This window comes from Manis pentadactyla, chromosome 9 (genome assembly GCF_030020395.1).
Source record: "Manis pentadactyla isolate mManPen7 chromosome 9, mManPen7.hap1, whole genome shotgun sequence".
Lineage (NCBI taxonomy): Eukaryota > Metazoa > Chordata > Mammalia > Pholidota > Manidae > Manis > Manis pentadactyla.
The window spans coordinates 60,649,255-60,665,930 of record NC_080027.1 but is presented as its reverse complement, the minus strand read 5'-3'; the positions used below and the strand labels follow the sequence as shown (position 1 = coordinate 60,665,930).

General features: G+C 39.8%; 1 protein-coding gene across 2 annotated transcripts in view; it reads right to left on the bottom strand.

The window, feature by feature from the left end:
* Positions 1–16,676, bottom strand: part of NELL1 (neural EGFL like 1) — an 812,822-nt gene that overhangs the window by 13,318 nt on the left and 782,828 nt on the right. The window lies entirely within an intron of this gene.

Here is a 16,676-nt window from a genome sequence, read left to right as displayed (position 1 = left end):
GAAGGGAAACATAAATCCAGTCGGCCCTCCCTGACATTCAAAGCTTGAGTGACTTTAACAACATCTCAAACACAGCTGTCCAGCCCTGGTTGGAGCCCTTTCACAGCAGGCAATCTATTACTTCACAAGGCAGCCAATTTCATCATTGAATAACTCTTTTAGAAATGTCTCCCTTACATTGAAATGAAATATATTATTCAGGAACTTCTCTTTCCTAGTACTAGTTCTGAGACCACTCAAGAAAATTCTACTTGATTTTTCTCATTTATGACACTCTTTACGTGATTTGAAGACACTGGTCATTTGTCTTTCAGAGTCTCCTAGTCCACTGATTCATCTACTGCCATGCCTTTCAAATATTTTTCAGATGACAAGACTGATTCTATAAACTTTACCAAAAGAATGTTACGCACAAGGTTCTTTGCATACCAGGTACTATAAATGCTGACAATGACATTATGACCCTGTCCCCATGCAGGTGATAAGGAGGAACACAGAAGTACATACAGATAACTATTGGTAAGCCAATGATTGATAGGCTTTATTCCTATTGTCAGTTAAAATAAGAGCAGTGTAAATTATTCTTCATCCTAAATTTCATATTAAATATGTGTAGGGTAGTAGGCATTGGGTTAAGGATTACAAACTACTTTGAAGAAAAAATAAGTGGCATTTCCCCCCTAAACTGGCCCAAGCAATGAAATGCTCAAAGGCATAATACCAACTACCAAATATCAGTACTTGATGGGATATGGCTTACTGTTTAGAATAATACTAAAATGGTATTTTTGTATTATTCTCACTCCCCAGTTATTGCTGAAAGGAACAATGAAAATATTTGGTCTTATACTTCTCTCATCACATTTATAATTTAGTTTGTATGTCTAGAAGATACACATAAAGAGTAAACTGACAGATGGCTCATCACATATGTAGTCATAAAAAATAAAATTCAGATTTCTTTGAATTCTTCATACTTAATCTCTGGGACTATTGAATTAGCCCCCTCTCCGGTCTCCCTGAATCCAGGCACTTCTTACTCTAATCCAGTGATATTCAATCGTGGGCCCAATAGAAACATTAGAGGCACCTTTACAAAGTGCTGGTGCTCAGGCTCACCACCACCAGACAGTGATTTAATTGGTATAAAGTAGGATCCAGACATCTGGGCTCTGTACAGCTAGATGAGAATCATTACTCTAAATACCTTCTACAACAGAGTGGTATCCTCAAAGGCAAATCTGTCCAAGTCACTCATCAGCTTCCCATCTCTCAGAAGGTTCACATGCCTGGCATATCACCACCCCAGCGTAACACTTACGTTGATATCCTCTGTCTCTTCCCCTTTCTGTTCAAAACAATAGGTGGTCCACAGACAGTCCATGTCGTTTACTTGGTCTGTGCCTTGGATTTTCTTAGTCTGTACAGAATGGGCTGTGGTATGAATTATCGATGAGCTAAGCCCTCCTCTTTTCTGTGTTATTCACAGAATGCAGTCCACAAAATCCAGCTTAAGCATCATCATCTGCATTCTGCAGGACAGTCACTATTGAGTTTTCACTTTTTCTGTACTTTACACACAATGCTGCCCTTGCATTCACCTCTCAGGATGTACATATTCAACATACCCATCTCCACAGATAGACAGTGAACTCATTGAGGGCAGGGATGAAATCTTTCTCCTTTTTCTCTTCTCAGGGCCAAGTACCACAGAATACATTGTGGACGTGCATTGCAGTTATTTAACTTACTAAGTACAGGACGTTTATAAACAAATACTAGTAAAAGCCTACTTTGCCAAAATTTGGTCTCTGATGTGTTCAATAAAGCATAAGGCATAAGCGTGAACTTCCCCCTTCTGAGAACACATCTTATTGTTGAGTTTCATCTAGGAAAGCCCAGGGGTCTGGTTCAATGTACAATAAATACAGCAGAATAGTAATCATACTGAAATCTAAGGCCACCTTCCCTTCGCCCTCCCCACCCTAGTTTCCTGTCAAATGCTTGTGGACAAGGGCAAAGGAAGACCCATTAACAAATCACTTCATAAATCGTCTGGAAAAGTAATTTCAACAGATCCATAACCAGCAGCTATAAGTTTATTAGTTTATGATCTCCTCTAAAATAATCTCTATAGTGGCAATTAATGCCGAACTACAGTATGCTTTTCTAACATTTGCTTACTTTGCATTTACAAAGTTGCCAACATATTGGCAGTGTTTTTCTCTCATAAATTAAGAAACCTGAGCACAAAGATGAACATGCCTAGTGTACCCAACAAAAATCAGGGTGCAAAACCTGGATTTACTTTTGCTGCTCTAGAATGAAAGGATTTCACAGTTTAACATAGGACCATATTGCCCACAGAGTTCCATGTAATTGCTTTACTTATGACACAGAAATCTAATTCTGCTTCCATGCAATTTAACAGATTTATGGAAAGCCAGATGTTAGTAATTTTGGAAACCAGCATCATTCATATTCTTGGTAATACAGACCTGTTTGCTCTGCACAAAGCCAACTTAATCTATTATACATATCCCAAGGCATCCAAAGAGAAGAGTCACCCTATTTACATATTGCAACTGTTGTTCTCTGCTGAGCAAACACAAAGATGTTCACTCATGATATTTACTCAAATCATCAGACAGGCTTCCAGTGACAAAGAGACAATGAAAGAAAAACATTCTAGACTCAAATCTATAATCATTAAAGTGTACCTGTTTTTTCTTATTATAAGCGATGGCTCTCTGTGATTTCCCTGTGTTTCTCCTTATAAATTCATTATTTAAATGCTCCATGCTCAGATGAGATTCTTTTCAATAAAATTCCACAGCTAGGCTTACATTAGAACTAATTTTCTTGCAGTGACATTTTCACAATTTCTGAAAGTGGTTATTATTGTACTCAATTTTGCTTTGAAAAAAATCTGGTTGTGCCTAGTCAATCTGCTTCGTTCTTTAATTTGAGGTTCTTAGGTTACTTGGGCATGTAAAAAAAAAATTACAATTCAGAGATGTTTACATCAGCAGCAATCCAATCAATTCTAAACAATTTTCCTACCCTTCAAAAAAAATGGCTGTGCAGAAGTTTTAATAGCATAACAACTATTATGGTACCTGCCTCGGGTGCAGAAATGTCTACAAGTCGAATTTCAGAGATCAAGAGAAATCTTTTTTTTTCTCTCCCCATGGTTTGATAGCAGTTAGGTCAAAGGAGTGAACTTTTCCATTTCCCCATATTCCTCTTTTTTGAAGACTTTCATAGCACATCTAGTCTTACTTTCAAATTCAAAACAGGTGATGTCTCAGAAAATACACTCTAACCTGGGGTTTGAATATCCAGCTGTGTGTGTTCTGAACTGGAAATCATTACCAGACATTAAGTAGCTTGGGAATGAGAACAGAGCTTGGGGGTTTATTAATGATGGACAAGATAGAGCACAGATGCCTCCCCATAGCTAAAGCAGAATTGCTTCATTTACAGTAGCAGAGAGAAAATTACAGAGAAAACATATGCACTGCACATCAGCAAAATAAGTGAAAGAAGAAAGGAAAGAAATCTGAGGTCTGGTTTGGCTTGCAAAACACAGAGCTAATGAGATTTTAAACTGCCTAGTAATTTTCAGCCCTAGAACAAGAGAGGCAATGGCCATGCTCTATTGTGTGCTCATCACTCCACATTTGGATACTATCTTCCTTTTTGAGCTCAGACTACTAAACGTGGGGACGACACACTTAGGATACATCAGAAGGGATTCACCAGCATCCTGGGAGGTTCAAATTTAGGTCAATTTAAGGAAACAGGAGGTGTTCAGCCTGAAAAAAATAAAGTCTAAAAAGAAGAGATAAGTGAGCTTGGCTTCCTCTATTTGAGATGCTACAGTGTGTCTCCTAGGAAGAAGTTCTATTGTCCCTCCAGTGTTAATTCTTCAGTCTTTGGTCCAGCCTGTAACCTTTCTTCAGTCAGGAAGAAACCCTTTCCTCTGGTGATTCACTTCTTGAGCAGTGTGTAATGTTACTTTCCAATGACTTGTCCCCTTTTCCTTTAGCTGAGCAGGTTCTCTTACTTAACAAGGGCAACAAAAACACCTTGTGGGCTCACTCTTTCCTATCTATTCCCGAGATCCAGGTCTTGTTCCTTAGTGTCTACAACTAGCAGCTACCCCATTTATGCATTTCCATCCTCTCCTAAATGTTTGTACACTTCCACATGACCCTTTCTTCAAAGCCTAAATCCTGAAGTTTCTCATGACCATTAGTTTGCCAAACCATCACTTAACAAATATTCTTATTATTTCAGTCTAAGAGCCCTCTTCTTGACCCTTGTGGGATATAATACTGCCCTATTCATCCTCTTACTTCTTCATTTATCCAATCACTAATCATCAATTAACTAATTATACATATTTATTGAACATCTACTCTGTCTTATAGTGCTAGGGAATGGGGATAAAAAGGGCAAGAATATAGTCATGGTCCTATAAGTATGGACCTTACAGTCTTCTCTGATTTTTAAAGTTATGAACATTTGGTTCCCTTTCTCCTCAGTGGAAACAGTGTAACACACCAATTAAAAGCTTAAGTTTTAGAATCCAGCAGTTGTGGGTGCCAGTTAATGTGACAGGGGAATCTCTGAAATAGGTGACTTTTAGTGATAAAACTGGGAAAGTTCCAAGCAAACAGAGACAAGTGGGTCAACTGCATTCCAGTCCCATCCCTGTAATTTATTGATTCTTTAACTCTGGGAAACTTAACCAAACATCTCTAAATCTTGGACTACCATTTGAAAAATGTGCGTAGAAAGTACCCCTGGGATAATCTCATAATTTAAGTAAGCACATAATACAATGCTTATCATGTAGTTACTACTCAAAAATCATTGGCTGCTATTATTGTTCATATTATTTTTACAATTTTTTTCCTGCATAGAGTTCATCTCATGAATTCTACCCTCACACTACTTCAGGATATTCTCAGATCTGTACCATCAGTCCTGAGCTCTTGTTACACAGCCAACTATATACCTTCTTCTGTTTACTGAAGATTTCCACTTGAATTCTGAATTCTCAAACCAGTTCTCATGGATCCAATCAGTACATTGGCCAGCCAAACCCAGAAATGCTAACACTCAAGGTCTTTCTGAACTCTAATCAGTAAATCCTGTGTTAATACTAAGTGACTAATATTGAAAGATAGTTTTCTAACATTCCATGAACTTGTGTTGGTCACTTGCTACATTTATTTATATGCTGTACAAATTAAGATGTTTTACTATAGATGAAGAACACAGCTCCTTCTTAGGGGAAAATAAGAGTAGAAAAATAGAGTAGCCTTCTAAATTCACCAAGTTACTTTACTTTCTGCCGTGAATGAAGCATGCTTCTTTAGCATGAAATCTGTTTAAAATCAATACAATTCTGACCAGTGGAGAGAATAAAACATCTACAAATATTGAAGTACCTGCTATCCAAAGACCATTTTACTGCACAGAGAGGCTACAGTATTGATGCCAGTGACCCTGGATTTATATGTTTTTATTTATCTGCTCATAGGTGGAAGGATGGGGTGTACTATAGCTGTATCTATCAAAGGGAAGTAGAACAGATATGCTAGGCCATACACAATATTATATCCATTTTACTGTTTAACCTCTTTAACAAAATTTCACCCTCAACTGAAAAGAATTACCCTCTTGTACTTGAATTTCATGTTACCTGTATCTCCTTGTGTTACCTTGTATGCTTAGCTGTGAACATACTCGTCTATCTTCTTTATTCAATCAGTAGTGATATTCTGGTCTTATTTATTTTTGTGTCTCCCACAGCACCTTTTACAATGTCTTTCACATACTAAGAAATGCATAAACATGTTAAATTTGAATCTGGTTGAGCTATGCTTTTAAAAAGGACCCTTGTCTGTTGGGGACTCAGTTTTCTTTTTGGTAAAAATTTGAGAGTTGTACAATATGTTTTCTAATATCTGATCTATTTATAACTTTATATGACCACTTTTCACCTTTGTAATTCTAGTGTTGGAACCTAAGCGGTCACAGATGAAGAACAGATAGAGGTTAATGGAAGAACCCAGCTTTAGGATAACAAAGAGATTTCTTAGAATTAAACAGTTTTCTTGGACCTTCAGTATTTATTGAAACATCTCTATTTTCACTTAATGAGTTTTGCAAGCAGGTGCCAAAGAGAGAAAGTAATGATGGGAGAAGTTTGGCTTTCTTGTGGGCATTGAAACCTTGGCAGTGTCAACCTTGGTGACAAATACACCTGGGGAGTCCAGCCAGGGCGAAAACCAAAACTCAGTGTTTTGACAAATCATTCTCTCAAGCAAGTTGTCAGATGATAAATAATTTCTTGTAATTTCTTGTTTCTTCCATGCTGAGGAAAGGTCTTAGGCACAGAGAGGTTACAAAGTAATTTCACTTATTAGCAGAAACATCCTCCAACTTACACAGAAATCAAAGGTCAAAAACCAATGTCAGTGGTACAACTCTAAACCAAGTCTCAACAAGAGCGTCAGCCCCTAAGAACTCAAAGCCCTTCCATGCCTATTGTTTGTCTTGTTTTATCCCCTTTAATTTTAGTCCCTAACTTCTAGGAAGTAGTCATAGCTCTTCCAAAAACTGTCCCCATGATAGGAGAGTTAGGATATTGATCAAGGACGATGTTCTGGGCCGCCACGCCAGGCAGGGCAGTATCTACAGAGACAACTGACAAGCTATAAAGAAATCGTACTGTGATTCTCCTGGTGTCTTTTCTTGAATAATTCCTTCTCTTGGATATTTATTTGCATTTCTTCTCCTAATCAACTGATCTGGTAAAAAGATTTGGGGCTGCCTCCTCTTTTGAAGAGATGTTCTCTGGAAAGATCTAGAAAGCTTTTGGTAGAATCAAGGGGAAATGAAGCAAGGAGGAGACTTGAGCCCACCCTAATCTAGAGTTTTGGGAGACGAACTGTTTATTTTGAACTTGTCTTTCTGTATATTTTACCCTAAGGGAGATAAAACCTTAAGGGCCCAAACTAAGTTGTTTCCAAGGAAAAGCAAAGGAGACCACTAAGATTCTCTCCTTGAGCAAACTATATAGTCAGGCTCCTGTGAACCCTCTTCTCAACTAGGCCTCAACTTTGGCCCATAATCACTGCAGACTCTCAGCACTAATGATTTTGTCCACTCCACCCCTCCACATCAAAAAATTCAAACAATACTAGAATAGTTTCTAAACAGTTCAAGGTCACATTCCTAAAATAATGACTTCAGGTTCCTTAGAGTTCCTGGCTGGGAAAGCTCACGACTAACAAAACAATGTTTGTTCCAGGCAACACCTGAAGACTGTCTCCTAGTCTCTGTGGGAGAACAGAAGCCTTAATTCAGTAAGAACCAGTTAACCGACCCAGATGGGAGTCACATGGACCAATGCCCCCTTCCTCCTTTTGTAAGTTTCTGCTTCCCTAACTCTACTCAAGCCCCTCAGTTCCTCCTTCTGGCTCCCTCATTCTCCTTAAAAAGACCCTCTACCTCTGTACATATCAGGGTTCCAGATTTGCAGATCCTCTTCCCTATTGCAATGGTTTATTACTGATTAAAATCTCTCCTTACCACTTTAACTAGTGTCCAGCCTTGTTTGTATTTGATGTCCCTCAGGCTGCTGGAGTATAAGAAAAGGAATTTTTGCAGTTCATCTGTGGTCCAGCTCAGCTCCTCAGAGTCAGTAGCAATTAGGGGCCAATGTCCTCATTAATAACAGAAGTGATTGCTGAGTCCCTTTACCGATTCATTTATTCAACAAACATTTATTGAGCACATTGATATGCCAGTCACTGTTCTAGGCATTGGGACTATGATAACGAATAAAACAAGCAAAATTCCTCCTCCTGGGAAGGTTAAATTTTAACAGGGTGAGGCGAACAATAAAATTTTCTTCCATTTATCTTCCTCAGGAACCTGTGGATGATTTGGTATCCTGGCCACCCCCAGGTACTTGAGTCATGATTAACAAGTCCTTATGAAACCGGTATTTCTATCTCTTTATTATGTACAATAATAATTTGCAATATTCTTATATTGTTTGGAGTTTTCTGAAGGATTTAAAAAACCCTTTAAAATTTATGATCTAATTTGCCCTTCCAAAAAACTTAGAATGTTAGCATCACCATCATCTTCACTTAAAAGAGAACCAAACGGAGGGTCAAGTAATCATTGCTTCTCAAATATTGCTCACAAGTTTGTCTCCATGGCAAAAAAAAAGAGTGATCATGCATTTCTTGGAATCCTGGGCACACACAGAGGGGAAACAATGAGTCTGAAATATCTTTGAGGTATCATGTTTTCTATCTTAAGAATCATTTTTGACAGCTAGTCTATAATTTGGTCAGGATTGTTTTGAGAGGAAGACCATTTTTCCCTGAAACCACTGAGTAGAGGAGGATTCCTGGTCTAGCTTTATGTACCCCTGCCTGTAGCAGCCTGCTGTGGGCAATGCTAGTAAGTTTCTGAATCAGGACACAAACACAGGCACAGGAACCTTGACTTCAGGTCAGTCTTGTCCCACCCACCTCACCACACAATGGGGGGCTCCCAACGCCGGGAAACAAATACAGTGACAGTCTGCAAAGACCGAGTGGTAAATCTCCAGCATGCCAACCGGTACACGGACTCTTCGTGTACTAATTGATATTCACAATATGTAAAAGGTAATAAAAAAACAATGAAGGAAAGGTCCCTCTCTAAAAAACATTACAATTAATTGGAGCATATGGATCCTCACCATCTGCGCCATAATGCAACTTACACACCCGTCTCCATTTCTAGTGCTTGGGCCATTACAACAGCATCTGACTTTTTTCTCAGCTTAGGTCTGTTCAAAGAGAAGCTCTATTAATAGTCTGATTATATTACTCTCTCATTATCTTAAAGATTTTTTAGCAGGCAAATGACCCAGTTTAAGTTGCTACAAGGTCATATATCTAGGAATTGGCAGGAAATTAAACTTGATTTCATATGTGGAGTAAATGAGAATTTCCAGAATCTTCCCCCTCATCTTAGTCCATTTACATACAAATGGATGTTTCAAAGTCTCTGGTTGATGGGGTCAAGGGGTGGAGAGAAAATGGCCATTCTTTCCTCCCCTTCGTTCCTGGTACCTAATGGGTCTGGTGCCAGTCAGTCACCATGACCCCACCCATAAAGTTCCTCCTGGAAGGGGCGGGCAGGGAGGAGGGCATGAGCCCCGGCCGGCAGGAGGGAACAGCCCGAGCCCAGCCTGGCTAGCCATCCTGAGCAAGTTTTAAGAAATAAAAACTGTTGCTCCCAACCTGCCCTTACTGTTGCCCTACTTCGGTTTCACCAGATTCATAAAGGAATTTGTTCAGGGAGGGGAACCCGTTACCCCCAGTGCTACACATATTTCACTTAACAGGAAATCCCCAAACAACTGCTTTAGTTAAGTTATTCTGTAACTTTTCATCTGAGAAATCATTACACACTGTGCAGCAGAGAACAGATCTCTGTTCTTCATTTTCTCTTTCCATAAAATATGGAATCATATCAAACCCCGAAGGGTTGCTGTGAAACTGTAGGACAAATGTTAGCACACACTAGTTGCTCTATAATGGACACAGTTAATAGCCGGCTGATCCTTATGGCCTTGCTCATTTCAAAAGAGACATTCCAAGCTAAAGAAAGAGGGGGAGCAAAACTGCACCCGTATGGGAAATCTAATGACACATGTAAGCTAGAGGGTTTGAAATGTTACTATATTTATAGAGCTATATTCTATATTAAAACAGCTACTTAAAAAGTATCAGTATTTTCACAAAATAAATATGTCCACAACTTTGAAAGACACTGCTGTTATGAAGTAGGATACACAATTTTCAACTCCTTAGCTCAGCACAGAAAGCCTCTTACCTGGTCACTTTGCAGGGCTCTTTTCTTGTCACCTGGTCTCACCCCCAGCACCCCTATCTATATATTAGGTACTTCGTCCACACCAGGAATCTCACGATCCCTTGGACACATTTCCATCTCATTTATGACTCTGCCCTACTCAGACTGCTATACCAGCCTGAAATACTGACCTTGATATCTATTTATGCATCAAAAATTTCCTTCTCATCCTATAAGACCCAGTGAAAATATCTTATTTTCTGTGAAAGATTCCCATATACATTGCCATCCCCACATGCCCCAGCCCCAAAAGGAATATGTCAATTTTTCCTTAGAGTCTCATTTTATTATTTATGTATCTAACTTCCTCACAGCTCAGCCTCCCCCAATCTCTGGCCTTTCTTCCCATTCCAGACTGGAAGGACATTCTTCTCCATGTGTCTGGGACTTGGCACCTGGACGAGCATAGAGCAGACCCTCTCAATAAACACTTGTTGAACAAAAGTGAATGGTGATTTTATGCTCACAGTGATTTGGTCTGAGCACAACGGTTCAAAATTTCCTGCTCAGAAACCCAGAGGTAAATATTTTACAGCTGCCTGAATAACAGACTAAAACAAACAATTTCATATTTGTTTCAAAGAAGTTGTAGATGGCAATCTCTGAGTTCCTGCGTAGACATGATCTTTGGCTGTAAGGCATTCGAACCAGAAGTTTTTGGAATGAAAAAATTGCTCACACTGTGCTTCAGCAGGCAGGAAACTGACAACTACATGAAATTCAATACCAAGGAGGGCTCAGAAACTGAGAAAGGAAGGCAGGTGAACCTCCCCTGAGACAGAACTTGGATCCCCAGGTGGAAAGCACCAATAATTTAAATCAGAACATTGAGTGGAAATACCAAGGGTGTTTCCTGGTATTTCAACAGTGGATTTTACATTGCAGGCTCAGCTCTGAGATCCTGGTGAAAACCAGTTCCACTTCCTCCGAAAGATGCATGCACACATGTACACGATCTTGCATACAGGTTTGAGGCATTCATGGGCCCCCCGAAAACTTTCAGTGAAACCCCCAAAGTATTAGTTCACAAATGCGAATGGGCATCAGAATCAACTGCAGGGGGCTCACTGACATCCCTGGACCCCATGTTTGCCAACCTAGTGAGTCTGGGGTGGGGTCACAAGTTTTCATTTCCTACAGCTTTCCAGGTGATGCTGACACCCTGGTCTGAGAATCACACTTCAGGAACCACTTCCCTGAGCTCACAGGATGTAATGTGAGGAAACCGTTTTTCAGGAATACTCCACTCATTGTGTAGTCACCCAGTTGGGACTGCCAACTATTACGAAGAAAGTGGGAGGAAAATGTCACTCAAAACATATAAAGATTTGGCATATTTTGAGGATAAGCTTCCACATCCTATGCACGAGAAAAATCAAAGTGCCTCTATTGCTCCTTGTCATTCCAAAAATGCCAAGTTCACAGTGAGAAGGAGGACTTGAAGGGAACTGTAAGCACACTGCAAAGCATCTTCTAGGCAAAAATATGAGTGGTCGCCTTGTGTGTCACCAAACTTACTCCTGTGCCAGCCAGTGCATGTTCCACCCACCAGCAAAGCCCTCCTCACACCTCCCATGCTACTTGCTTCCTCTTCTCAGCTCTCCCACTAGGCCTGTTCACACGATACAAAATTGTGCCTCTGCAGTCCTGCACCATTCCTTTTTATATCTCCATAGTCTAAATAAGCAACCCATTGCTAATTACTGCTTTTGAGTTGCTGTGACCTAAGATATCACATTACCAAGTCTTTATTTACACAGTGGAAAGGAGAGCAATCATCTAGATATTATTTTAAAATTACAGGTTAGGCTGGCAGTGTGAAAAGGAGACAGAATTCAATGGAGAAACATGTTTGTCAAAAACATAAGGATTGGGACCATTTAGTTTAGGGACAAACTGGCTATACCCAATAGCCTTTAAAACTCTCAGTGAAAGACTGTAGTAGAATTGAGTGATTATGTGTTTAATGATCCCCATAAAATAAGAAAGTAATGGACAAAAAGTCATATTCCTTACAAAAATTACATAATAATGTAAAAAATTGCTTGTACTTAAAAGCAGTGTGTTCAATAAATTTTTGTTGCAGAACTTGAAAAGCACCCTCTTTTGAGCAGCTCATTATTTAGTGATACTGATGTAAACAAGGTCTTCTAGAAATTCCTAGAGCAGGCTACATTCATTCTTGAATTTCCAATTAGTATATCATTCAGAGTGCCAGATCCGCAAGCTGTCTAAGATTTAAACCCAAATAAACTCAGGATACTAACAGGGTTTAAACCCAAATAAATGCAGGACACTAACAATTTATAGTAAAGGCTCTGAAAAGTCCTGCAGTTAATAAGCCACCTTAATTATATTTAATTGAGAATTTCCTCAATGTAATTGCTAAAAGAACCCTTTGTTGACAAATACCCCAGGCATTTATATACTCCCTTAGAATCAGTGTCCTAAGACCAGACTTTGATAAATGCTCTGCTGGTGGCTTCACCACAGTTGGGTTGCAAAGCTGTACTTCTTAGTTCAATACAGCACAGAACAGGATGGAGCAAACTGCTCAGACCTCAGCTGCTGAGCAGAGCACAAGCCAGCCTGTCTGCCTACACAGCTATAGCTCCTCAGGTATGCCTGTCTTTGTGACTCATGAGCTTCTGGTCCCTGACTGCAACTGGACATCGCCCAGCACTATTAGAAGTTGCCATAGCCTTGAGACCACCTCTCTCTCAGAGGGGACCATACTGATGTGTCAGGTGACTTCGCAGAAGGCCACTACCCTAGACATCTCTCTTTCGTTCAGGTATGTGATGACCCCCCAGAATACACTGGCATGGATTTAAACCTTAATTTGTTCTATACACACATGTGAAATAAACTAAATTTAAAATGCCAGGGGTGTAATTATAAGCATACAGTGAAATAGAAAATGAGGCAATTATCTGAATCATCATAACTATTTATACCTTAATTTAATCCTTTCATAAGTTACCTCCAATTAATAGACAGTTGACTCAGTCAACTGGAAGAGGAGAAAGAACACAGCTCTTTCGCACATGGCCCCTCTAGAGGATGCACTTTCCTCGGTTGCTAACCATCTCACAAGGGGTGTGTGAAGGTTATATGGCAGAGTTGGCATTTGATAAATATAATTTTTATAACCATTTGCACAGAGAGACATTTTCAGGCAGTAAAGAAGCAATATTTTGTTGCCTAGTATTTCAGAAATACCAAACTGCACATAGCGTTTAGACAAGCTGTGGATTAACACTTTCTGGAAAAAGAAATCTATCAGTTAATAGCTCTATAACCACAAATAATTTATTGAACATCTTTGTGTGCCTCAGTGTACTTTTCCATTAAACAGAGATTATAACAATTCTTACCTGCTTGAGGTTTTGAGAATAAAATGAGTTAGGAAATGTAAAGCTCTTAGAAGAGTGCCTAGAACATGCACCATTCAAGTAATCTTAGCTATTATTAATAGTTGTTCTTACTCTTATCCCTCTAATATGCCTAAACCCTCCCATCTTCCAAGTCTAATCATCCCCATGCAGTCTGGTATGATTTGTCTTTGATTCTTTCTGATCACTCTCTTCCCTAATTACCTACATTTTTTATACTGTTGACCACATAATTTCACAGTTAATTATAACCTGTTTCAGATACTATTGGTTGTTCCATGTATATTGATTTTTGTCTCTAACTTGGTGTTTTAAAGTTTCTCAGGGAATAAAGTTCTTAAGGAATGAATTCCCTGCATCCTTCATACCATCTGTATTAGTGCTGAGACCACAGCAGGCCTATTTTTATGAATGCAATAGTTATAACAGTTGTGCCATGCCTATGAAAGCTTTTTAAAGTAGCTCTCTCATTTTCCTCCTTTTCATTTTTGCCCATGAGATCTTCACCCAGACTAGAATTGAGGCCCCCTCTTTCTCCACATACTAAGCATTGCTTCTAAGCTCAGGGTCCAGAGATTTTTATCTGCTCCATGGCTGATCACAGCTGCCATTAGGAAGACGTTTAAACAATAGGGAAATTGTCCCTGAAAAGATACTAATCAGGGCCAGGAGTGGCTTATAGAATAGATGTAATTTGAGGTCCTATTAGAGTAATTCCCTGAAATGCCAAGTGTTACTTTCAAAGTTGAGGTGGAGAGCAGCACACAGGCCCGTGTGTCAGCCCAAACAGGCTGAGGGTGACCAATGAGCCCTGGGTTCATGCCTGGGTTTAATGCAGTGTGCTCTGTTTGGACGTCATTTTGGGCAGTGTTATCACCAAAACGGAGGCAATGTTTTTGCCTTCCCTGAGAAGTCCCTAGGATATATTCAGTTATTCTACATGCTGATCAGCTCCAGACTTAGGTATGTATGTCTGGACTTGAAGGAGAGCAGGAAGCTTCCACAGGGTCTTATGGGACCATTTCTCACCTGATTTAACATCTACAACTGTGTGCTAATGTCCACTGTAAGGCCATTTCTAGGGGACACAGAATATCACTTCTATTCAATGTTGGAAACTGTTCTAAACGTCTCTGTTCTATGTCCTGATTATATTGATCCTTTTCTATATCTATTCCACACCCAGGCATTGTCGTACCTGGTCTCTCTGTCCATTTGAATGTATTAATGACATGTGGCAATTTTGTGCCATGCAACTGAGGTGCTCTGAGTCCCCAAACTAAACTCCCATAAACTTCACACTGACTCCAGTTAGATGCATAAAGCCATTGAAACAGCTCCATGGCCATGTGGCATCTGCCTTTGTAAGGACTCTTCAATAACAGAGAATCTATTACTTGGCTAAAAACCAAATCTAACGTTTAAAGATCTTTAGCAACAAATACCAATTTTAAAGAGACCCCACTAAATATTATCAAGCAAGGCTGGGAGATGCTGCTTAGCTGAAAATACTTTAAACATGGGTGGGTCTTATTCTTTGGGAAAGAGAATAAATGCAGTAAGTATCCCCAGATTGGTGTATATGTCTCTGTCTCTTAAAGTTTTAGTCTGAAATAACCTGGTCCACAAAGATACTTTCACTAGCCTGGTATGTTTCTTCTTTGGAATAAAGAAAGCACCCTGGTTATTTTTCAAATACTTTAATTTAAAAAATTCTGGTGAATGTGAGTTTTCGTTTATACTAAATAGATTTCTTGTAAGGGGCAGAGGATAAATAAATGAAGAAATAAATATAATTAGTTAAAAATCGATCTACCACCATTTCTCACACTCTTTATTCCCCACCCCTTCCTTTCCTTTTTCTACTCTGGATTCATATCACCAAAAATGCAGAGAAAGTAACTACAGCAGTGGGTAACCAAGTGATGTTACTGTCAAGGTTAATGTGCTTTCAGATGGACTGTCAAGAACCTGCCCCTGGTTTGGCAGGATGGATTCAAGACATGATCCTTGATTCAGTGCCCTTGATTCAGACAGAGTAAAGCAACTCTATCTGAAACTCACTCATTTCCTCTCTTTCTATCTTTGCCTTGTCACACTGAACATCAGCTGCTCTGCTTGACATCTCTCCTACCCTTGGGCTCATCACTAGTCTCCTCCCTTCCAGGAAGTATTACAGTGTCAACATAACAGCTGAAGCTTTGGGATCAAATGCACCCAGATGATGGCCTTTGTGCCATTTATCAGTTGTGGAATTTGGACCTACTCCTTGGGACCTCATTTCCCCCATCTTTAAAATGGTGATAGTACGAGGGCTCCCCTCCTATGGTAGTTGAGGGAACTAAATTAGATAATGCATGACATTCCCAGACTCAGTGTCTGGCACATAGCATAGGTGCTCAGTTCATGATAATGGCTAACACTTATTAAGCACTTAAAATGCAAATGCTGAAAGCATTTTTCCTATGGTATTGCATTTAATCCTCCCATTCCTTCACAGCAAGTTATGAAGTTGGCACTTTTGTAAATTGCTTAGAGCAGCGTTTGGTGCCCGGTGAGTTCTCAATAAATGTTAGCTCTTATTAGTATGACTTTGCTGTCTTTAACAGGTGATGAATTTGAGGTGAGGAGAGGTGAAGTGTTGACAATTATTAACTATGACTTGCTTGGATATTTGCATATAGGAACACTTATATTACAAAAAAATTCCACCAGCAAGTATGAGTTTAGTCATTGTATGCTAAGGAAACTAAGCCTTAGAGAGGTTAATCTTGCCCAATGTCATTCAGCTAGAAAGTGGCTGTGTTAGGATTTGAATCCAGGCCTATATGTGCTTGAAACCTGCCTCTCCTCTGTACCACATTGTCACCTGCTAAGGCTTCATTTATAGCTCTCCACCCTATCAGTGAGGTTTGTCTCAGGGAGCATCACCAGGTTCTAGCCCTTTTTTATCTCTATTCCTATGAGAACTCAATGCTGGGCAGTAACAGTGGAACCCAAATTGTTCCTAGACCATTTCCAACAGCCCTGATACAACACCCAGTGAAAAGTGGAATCCCCTTCCCGAGAGAGTCCAGCAGAGCTTTTCCTGATTGTTTTATGCTGCTTTGCATATAGATGACAGCGGAGGCAGCTGCTCTGACAAGGAGATCCTCACTGGGCTGTGCACAGTGACCAGACAGCAGACTCCAGACTCTGAGAGCCTGCCTCACACAAGCCAGGCCTGTGGAAGAGGCAACCACGGGAGGCTGAGTGGTGCCACGGTCCATGAGAAGGCCTGTGCCGTCCTGGAGCGTGCTTCATCAAGAAAACGGCTTTTAC